Here is a 10,489-nt window from a genome sequence, read left to right on the forward strand (position 1 = left end):
CCAACGCAAGTGCTCAAGAGGTAGCAGGCACGAGGTGGGGAGGGGCGCCTACGCCCCCCCAGGCGCGCCCTCCACCCTCGTGGGGCCCATGTTGCTCCACCAACGTACTCCTTCCTCCTATATATACCTACGTACCCCAAACTACCAGATACAGAGCCAAAACCCTAATTCCACCACCGTAAATTTTTGTATCCATGAGATCCCATCTTGGGGCCTTTTCAGGAGCTCCGCCGGAGGGGGTATCGATCACGAAGGGCTTCTACATCAACACCATAGCCTCTCCGATGAAGTGTGAGTAGTTTACTTCAGACCTACGGGTCCATAGTTATTAGCTAGATGGCTTCTTCTCTCTTTTTGGATCTCAATACAAAGTTCTCCCCCTCTCTTGTGGAGATCTATTTGATGTAATCTTCTTTTGCGGCGTGTTTGTTGAGAATGATGAATTGTGGGTTTATGATCAAGTTTATCTATGAACAATATTTGAATCTTCTCTGAATTCTTTTATGTATGATTGGTTATATTTGCAAGTCTCTTCGAATTATCAGTTTGGTTTGGCCTACTAGATTGATCTTTCTTGCAATGAGAGAAGTGCTTAGCTTTGGGTTCAATCTTGCGGTGTCCTTTCCCAGTGACAGTAGAGGCAGCAAGGCACATATTGTATTGTTGCCATCAAGGATAACAAGATGGGGTTTATATCATATTGCATGAGTTTATCCCTCTACATCATGTCATCTTGCTTAAAGATTTACTCTGTTCTCTTGAACTTAATACTCTAGATGCATGCTGGATAGCGGTCGATGTGTGGAGTAATAGTAGTAGATGCAGGCAGGAGTCGGTCTACTTGTCTCGGACGTGATGCCTATTTACATGATCATACCTAGATATTCTCATAACTATGCTCAATTCTGTCAATTGCTCAACAGTAATTTGTTCACCCACCGTAATACTTATGCTCTCGAGAGAAGCCTCTAGTGAAACCTATGGCCCCGGGTCTATTTTCCATCATATTAATCTTCCAATACTTAGTTATTCCCTTTGCCATTTATTTTACTTGCATCTTTATTTCTCTTTATCATAAAAATACCAAATTATTATCTTATCATATCTATCAGATCTCACTCTCGTAGGTGACCGTGAAGGGATTGACAACCCCTTTATCACGTTGGTTGTGAGGAGTTTATTTGTTTGTGTAGGTGCGAGGGACTCGTGCGTGGCCTCCTACTGGATTGATACCTTGGTTCTCAAAAACTGAGGGAAATACTTATGCTGCTCTACTGCATCACGCTTTCCTCTTCAAGGGAAAACCAACACAGTGCTCAAGAGGTAGCATGGTGAAAGGAGCTTTAGCCATCACTGGCAAGCTCCGTAAGGAAATAATTAACCTCAAGCAGCAAGTCAATAAGATCGAGGAAGAGAATCGTATCCTGAGGGGCATCATCGCCAAGAATATCACATCACCACCCCCGAAGAAGGAGACATAATCACATGGGTATGGGCACTCCCCTTGGCAACTGCCAAGCTTGGGGGAGTGCCCCAGTATCGTATCACCATCACACCTTTTATCTTTACCGTTTTTCTTAGTTTGATCCTTTTGATAATATCTTGATCTGGTAGAATAAAGTTTTAGTATGATTTAGTTGTGAGTTTTGCCTTATGATCTTTCTATGTAATCGACTCCGTGAGCTATATAATAAAGATTAGTGTTGAGTCAAGGGCTTGATTATTTTGCTATGATCTTGAGGGAATAGAATAAAAGAGAAGAAATAAAGAGAAATAAAGAGATCATATGGATCTTATGGAGAGTAATGAACTCACATATAAAGAGTATGATGAATAAAAGTTGTTGAGAGTTGACAAACATAGTTTTGGTTATCGTTGCAATTAATAGGAAGTAATAAACAAAGAGAGGTTCACATATCAATATACTATCTTGGACATCTTTTATGATTGTGAGCACTCATTAAAATATGACATGCTAAAGAGTTGACGTTGGACAAGGAACACAATGTAATGGGTTATGTTTTCTTACATCTGAGATAAATTATATTGTCATGGATCATCCAACATGTTGAGCTTGCCTTTCCCTCTCATGCTAGCCAATTTCTTTGCACCAAGTATAGATACTACTTGTGCTTCCAAATATCCCTAAACCTAGTTTTGCCATGAGAGTCCACCATATCTACCTATGGATTGAGTAAGATCCTTCGAGTAAGTTGTCATCGGTGCAAACAATAAAAATTGCTCTCTAAATATGTATGACTTATTAGTGTGGAGAAAATATGCTTTATACGATCTTGTGATATGGAAGAAATAAAAGCGACAGACTGCATAATAAAGGTCCATATCACAAGTGGCAATATAAAGTGACGTTCTTTTGCATTAAGATTTCGTGCATCCAACCATAAAAGCGCATGACAACCTCTGCTTCCCTCTGCGAAGGGCCTATCTTTTATTCTTGTCTTATACTTCATGCAAAGAGTCATGGTGATATCCACCTTTCCTTTTTACATTTTATCCTTTGGCAAGCACAATGTGTTGGAAAGATCCCGATATATATAGCTAATTGGATGTGAGTTTTCATAAACTATTATTGTTGACATTACCCTTGAGGTAAAACGTTGGGAGGCAAAACTATAAGCCCTTATCTTTCTCTGTGTCCGATTAAAACTTCACACCCATAAATATTGCATGAGTATTAGCAATTGTGAAAGACTAAAAGATGGCTGAGTATGTGGACTTGCTGAAAAGCTCTTATATTGAATCTTTCCTATGTTATGATAAATTGCAATTGCCTCAGTGACTGAGATTAGAGTTGTTGGTTCTCAATGAAGTTTATGATTCATACTTGAAATTATGATTGAATTATTACTTTAGCATAAGAGACCATATGACAATATATATATGTTGCTGTTCTAAGAATGATCATGATGCCCTCATGTCCGTATTTTATTTTTATCGACACCTCTATCTCCAAACATGTGGACATATTTTTCGATTTCGGCTTTCACTTGAGGACAAGCGAGGTCTAAGCTTGGGGGAGTCGATACGTCCATTTTGCATCATGCTTTTATATCAATATTTATTTCATTATGGGCTGTTATTACACATTATGTCACAATACTTATGCCTATTCTCTCTTATTTTACAAGGTTTACATGAAGAGGGGAATGCCGGCAGCTGGAATTCTGGGCTGGAAAAGGAGCAAATATTAGAGACCTATTCTGCACATCTCCAAAAGTCCTGAAACTTCACGGGAGCACGTTTCAGAATATATAAAAAATATTGGGCGAAAGAAGTACTAGAGGGGGCCACCCACCATCCACGAGGGTGGGGGCGCGCCCTCCCTACCTCATGGGCCCCCTGGTGGCCCTCTGATGCCCATCTTCTGCTATATGAGGTCTTTCGTCCGAGGAAAAATCATAAGCTAGCTCACGGGATGAAACTCCGCTGCCATGAGGCGGCACCTTGGCGGAACTAATCTAGGGCTCCGGCAGAGCTGTTCTGCCAGGGAAACTTCCCTCCGGGAGGGGGAAATCATCACCATCGTCATCACCAACGATCCTCTCATCGGGAGGGGGTCAATCTCCATCAACATCTTCACCAGCACCATCTCATCTCAAACCCTAGTTCATATCTTGTATCCAATATTTGTATCCAAACCTCAGATTGTACCTGTGGGTTGCTAGTAGTGTTGATTACTCCTTGTAGTTGATGCTAGTTGGTTTACTTGGTGGAAGATCATATGTTCAGATCCATTATGCATAGTAATACCCCTCTGATTATGAACATGAATATGCTTTGTGAGTAGTTACATTTGTTCCTAGGGACATGGGAGAAGTCTTGCTATAAGTAGTCGTGTGAATTTGGTATTCATTCGATATTTTGATGAGATGTATGTTGTCATCCCTCTAGTGGTGTCATGTGAACGTCGACTACATGACACTTCACCATTGTTTGGGCCTAGAGGGAGGCATTGGGAAGTAGTAAGTAGATGATGGGTTGCTAGAGTGACAGAAGCTTAAACCCTAGTTTATGTGTTGCTTTGTAAGGGGCTGATTTGGATCCATATGTTTCATGCTATGGTTAGGTTTACCTTAATACTTCTGTTGTAGTTGCGGATGCTTGCAATGGGGGTTAATCATAAGTGGGATGCTTGTCCAAGTAAGGGCAGTGCCCAAGCACCGGTCCACCCACATATCAAATTATCAAAGTACCGAACGTGAATCATATGAACATGATGAAAACTAGCTTGACGATAATTCCCATGTGTCATCGGAAGCACTTTCCTTCATATAAGAGTTTTTCCAGACTTGTCCTTTGCTACAAAAAGGATTGGGCCATCTTGCTGCACCTTATTTACTTTTATTACTTGCTACTCGTTACAAATTACCTTATCACAAAACTATCTGTTACCGATAATTTTAGTGCTTGCAGAGATTACCTTACTGAAAACTGCTTATCATTTCGTTCTGCTCCTCGTTGGGTTCGACACTCTTACTTATCTAAAAGGCTACGATAGATCCCCTACACTTGTGGGTCATCAAGACTCTTTTCTAGCGCCGTTGCCAGGGAGTGAAGCGCCTTTGGTAGGTGGAATTTGGTAAGGAAAAATTCATATGGTGTGCTGAAATTTACTGTAACTTGTTACTATGGAACATAATCCTTTGAGGGGCTTGTTCGGGGTATCTTCACCCCAACCAGTAGAGCGAAGAGTTGATCCTCAACCTACTGAACCTACATGAAAATTTTTACTTTGAAATTCCTTCGGGTATGATAGATAAACTGCTAGCTAATCCTTTTGTAGGAGACGGAACATTGCATCCCGATTTACACTTAATCTATGTGGATGAAGTTTGTGGATTATTTAAGCTTGCAGGTATGCCTGAGTATGTTATCAAGAAGAAGGTCTTCCCTTTATCTTTGAAGGGATATGCATTGACATGGTATAGGCTATGTGATGATATGGGATCATGGGACTACAAGCGATTGAAATTGGAATTTCATCAGAAGTTTTATCCTATGCATCTTGTTCATCGTGATCGTAATTATATATATAATTTTTGTCCTTGCAAAGGAGAAAGCATCGCTCAAGCTTGAGGGAGGCTTAAGTCAATGTTATATTCATGCCCCAATCATGAGCTCTCAAGAGAAATGATTATTCAAAAAATTATGCTCGGCTTTCTCTCAGTAATCGCTCCACGCTCGATACTTCTTGTACTGGATCTTTTATGATGAAGACTATTGAATTCAAATGGGATTTATTGGAAAGAATTAAACGCACCTCTGAAGATTGGGAACTCGATGAAGGTAATGAGTCAGGTATAACACCTAAGTTTGATTGTGTTAAATCTTTTATGGATATCGATGCTTTCCGTGAATTTAGCACTAAATATGGACTTGACTCTGAGATAGTAGCTTCTTTCTATGAATCCTTTGCTACTCATGTTGATCTCCCTAAGGAGAAGTGGTTTAAATATAATCCTCCCATTGAAGTAAAAGTATTTGCACCTATTAAAGTTGAAGAAAAGACTATCACTTATAATGATCTTGTTGTTCCTGCTGCTTATATTGAGAAACCACCTTTCCCTGTTAAAATAAAGGATCATGTTAAAGTTTCAACTATGGTTAACAAAAGTAATATTAAGACACCTAAACCCCCTGAGCAAATTAAAGTTGAACCTAAAATTGCTATGGTTAAATATCTCTTGGCCGATAATATTGATGGTCATGTTATTTACTTCTGCAATGAAGCTACTAGAATTGCTAGACCTGATACTAAAAATAAACATAGACCTATTGTAGGCATGCCTGTTGTTTCCGTTAAAATAGGAGATCATTGTTATCATGGCTTATGTGATATGGGTGCTAGTGCAAGAGCAATACATCATTACTTATACAAAGAAACTATGCATGATATTGCACCTGCTGAGATACAAGATATCGATGTTACCATTAAACTTGCCAATAGAGATACTATTTCACCGATTGGGATTGTTAGAGATGTTGAAGTCTAGTGTGGGAAGGTTAAATATCCTGCTGATTTTCTTGTTCTTAGTTCCCCACAAGATAGCTTTTGTCCAATTATATTTGGTAGACCCTTCTTGAATACTGTTAATGCTAAGATAGACTGCAATAAGGATATTGTTTCTGTTGGTTTAGGGGATATGTCTCATGAGTTTAATTTTGCTAAATTTCGTAGACAACCCCATGATAAATAATTGCCTAGTAAAGATGAAATTATTGTTCTTTCTTCTATTGCCGTGCCTCCTACTGATCCTTTAGAACAATATTCGCTAGACCATGAAAACGATATGTTTATGAATGAAAGAAGGGAAATAGATGAAGTATTCTTTAAACAGGGACCTATTCTGAAACACAACTTACTTGTTGAAATCCTAGGGGATCCTCCTCCACCCAAGGGTGATCCTGTGTTTGAGCCTAAACCATTGCATAATACTCTTAAATAAGCATATCTTGATGAAAAGAAGATATATCTTGTTATTATTAGTGCTAACCTTTCAGAGCACGAAGAAGAGAGATTATTGAAAACTCTGAAGAAGCACCGCGCTGCTATTGGATATACTCTTGATGATCTTAAGGGCATTAGTCACACTCTATGTCATCATAAAATAAATTTGGAGAAAGATGCCAAACCAGTTATTGATCACCAACGACGACTAAATCCTAAGGTGAAAGAAGTGGTAAGAAAGGAAATATTAAAGCTTCTTGAAGCAGGTATAATTTATCCCGTTGCTGATAGTTAGTGGGTAAGTCCTGTCCATTGTGTCCCTAAGAAGGGAGGTATTAGTGTCATTCCTAATGATAAAGATGAATTGGTTCCGCAAAGAATTATTACAGGTTATAGGATGGTAATTGATTTCCGCAAATTAAATAAAGCTACTAAAAAAGATCATTACCCTTTGCCTTTTATTGATCAAATGCTAGAAAGATTATCCAAACATACACATTTTTGCTTTCTAGATGGTTACTCTGGTTTCTCTCAAATACCTGTGTCAGCTGATGATCAAGAAAAGACTACTTTTACTTGCCCTTTCGGTACCTTTGCTTATAGACGTATGCCTTTTGGTTTATGTAATGCACCTGCTACCTTTCAAAGATGCATGATGACTATATTCTCTAACTTTTGTGAAAAGATTTGTGAAGTTTTCATGGATGATTTCTCTGTTTATGGATCCTCTTTTGATGATTGCTTGAGCAACCTTGATCGAGTTTTGCAGAGATGTGAAGAAACTAACCTTGTCTTGAATTGGGAGAAGTGTCACTTTATGGTTAATGAAGGTATTGTCTTGGGGCATAAAATTTCTGAAAGAGGTATTGAAGTTGACAAAGCTAAAGTTGATGCTATTGAAAAGATGTCGTGTCCCAAGGACATCAAAGGTATAAGAAGTTTCCTTGGTCATGCCGGTTTTTATAGAAGGTTCATTAAGGACTTCTCAAAAATTTCTCGGCCTCTAACTAACCTATTACAAAAAGATATTCCTTTTGTCTTTGATGATGATTGTGTAGAAGCATTTGAAATACTTAAGAAAGCTTTGATTTCTGCACCTATTGTTCAGCCACCTGATTGGAATTTACCCTGAAATCATGTGTGATGCTAGTGATTATGCTGCAGGTGTTGTTCTAGGACAAAGAGTTGATAAAAAATTAAATGTTATTCGATATGCTAGTAAAACTCTAGACAATGCCCAGAGAAATTATGCTACTACTAAAAAAGAATTCTTAGCAGTTGTACTTGCTTGTGATAAGTTCAGACCTTATATTGTTGATTGTAAAGTAACTATTCACATTGATCATGCTACTATTAAATATCTTATGGAACAGAAAGATGCTAAACCTAGACTCATTAGATGGGTTCCCTGGCTCGTCTTCTTCCCCTTCGCCTTCGTCGTCGCTTTCTTCGCGTGCTCTAGAGCGGCGGTCTTGTCCTTCCCCATTGTGGTGGAACGGGCTCGAGCTGGGCAGCGCCACCGAGAGCAGAGGCGGAAGCAATGGGGAGCTGAGAAAGGAGGAGGAGAATGGGGCGCACAGTGCGAAGGCATCGGCCTCGGCGCCTTATATGGCCCCGTTCCCCGAGTGGCTGACCAATGGACCCAGGCGATCCTGTCAAATCCCACAACAGGCGCGCACGTAGTACGTGGCGAAAAGGTGGCATGGGGATCGAGGCGCCCTGATACGTCTCCGTCGTATCTATAGTTTTTGATTGTTCCACACCAATATTATTCAACTTTCATATACTTTTGGCAACTTTTTATACTATTTTTGCGACTAACATATTGATCTAGTGCCCAGTGCCAGTTCCTGTTTGTTGCATGTATTATGTTTCGCAGAAACCCCATATCAAACGGAATCCAAACGGGATAAAAACGGACGGAGAATATTTTTGGAATATTTGGAGAATTCTGGAAGAAAAATCCACATGAGACGGTGCCCGAGGGAGGCACGAGGCAGGGGAGCGCGCCCCACCCCCTGGGCGCGCCCCTGACCCTCGTGGGCTCCCCGTAAGGCGGTTGATGCCCTTATTCGGCCGCAAGAAAGCTAATTTTTGGGAAAAAATCACGGCGAAGATTTCAGTCCAATCGGAGTTACAGATCTCCATATATATACGAAACGGTGAAAGGGCAGAAGAAAAGAATGCAGAAACAGAGAGAGACAGAGAGACATATCCAATCTCGGAGGGGCTCTCGCCCCTCCCGTGCCATGGAGACCAAGAACCAGGGGGGAAACCCTTCCCCCATCTAGGGATGAGGTCAAGGAAGAAGAAGGAGGAGGGGGGCTCTCTCCCCCTCGCTTCCGGTGGCACCAGAGTGCCACCGAGGGCCATCATCATCACCGCAATCTTCACCAACAACTTCACCGCCATCATCACTAACTCTTCCCCCTCTATGCAGCGGTGTAACCTCTCTCTTACCCGCTGTAATCTGTACTTAAACATGGTGCTCAACGCTATATATTATTTCCCAATGATGTATGGCTATCCTATGATGTTTGAGTAGATCCGTTTTGTCCTATGGGTTATTTGATGGTCGTGATTGGTTTGAGTTGCATGTTTTATTATTGATGCTGTCCTATGGTGCTCTCCGTGTCGCGCAAGCGTGAGGGATTCCCGCTGTAGGGTTTGCAATATGTTCATGATTTGCTTATGGTGGGTGGCGTGAGTGACAGAAGCACAGACCCGAGTAAGTAGGTTGTTTGCGTATGGGATAAAGAGGACTTGATACTTTAATGTTATGGTTGGGTTTTACCTTAATGATCTTTAGTAGTTGCAGATGCTTGCTAGAGTTCCAATCATAAGTGCATATGATCCAAGTGGAGAAAGTATGTTAGCTTATGCCTCTCCCTCAAATAAAATTGCAATAATGATTACCGGTCTAGTTATCATTTGCCTAGGGACAAATAACTTTCTCGTAACAAAAACCTCTTTACTAAAACTAACTTAGTTGTGTCCTTATCTAAACAGCCCCTACTTTTTATGTGCGCGCGCTCTTTATTATATCGCAAACCTATCCAACACCTACAAAGTACTTCTAGTTTCATACTTGTTCTAGGTAAAGCGAACGTCATGCGTGCGTAGAGTTGTATCGGTGGTCGATAGAACTTGAGGGAATATTTGTTCTACCTTTAGCTCCTCGTTGGGTTCGACACTCTTACTTATCGAAGACTGTTGCGATCCCCTATACTTGTGGGTTATCAAGACCTTTTTCTGGCGCTGTTGCCAGGGAGCAATAGCGTGGGGTGAATATTCTCGTGTGTGCTTGTTTGCTTTACCACTAAGTAATTTTTATTTGCTGTTCTTAGTTGTTTTCTATCTTTAGTTATGGGTAGGAAACGTAAAATACCAAAAAAAATAGTTGTACCTACTGAACCAATGGTTGAAGAACCACTCAAAATCTATCACACTCCTGAAGCTTATTACTTGGATCATCATCGATCCCTATGTGCTCGTGCTGAAACCCCAACCAGCTTAGTTGAGGGCAAATATTTAGATGAGCATGCTTGTTATGTGCGACACCGCATATCTGAAAAGGGGAAACGTTTACTGGATCAAATTTATCGTTTGTAAAGCTATGCTTGGAATTTATGTGAAATATATGATTATAATTGTTGTTCTGAAGACCCTAAGAAACACCTTCCCTACCAATGTTTGTTTAGTGATAATGGAATCGTATCTTCTTATGCTAAGGGTGTTTATAATTACTATGATGTTCAACAAATTGAAGAATTTGTTGCTTTTAAGGGTGCTTATGAAATTGCTTCTTTGGTTGAAAAGTATGATGCTACTCTTTACAAGTCTGAAAATATTGCCATACTTGAATATTGTTATGAGAATTATGCTTCTAATGCCTATGTTAAACCATATATCGAGGTCTCCTCCTCTGTCCAAGAAGAGACTAATATTTTGTAGGAGTCTATGGAAGAAGAAATTGATGAAACTGTGAGATCATTGGATGAAAAAGATGATGAGGAGAGC

The sequence above is a fragment of the Triticum urartu genome, chromosome 2A (genome assembly GCF_056163025.1).
Source record: "Triticum urartu cultivar PI428250 chromosome 2A, HENAU_Tu73, whole genome shotgun sequence".
Classification (NCBI taxonomy): Eukaryota; Viridiplantae; Streptophyta; class Magnoliopsida; order Poales; family Poaceae; genus Triticum; species Triticum urartu.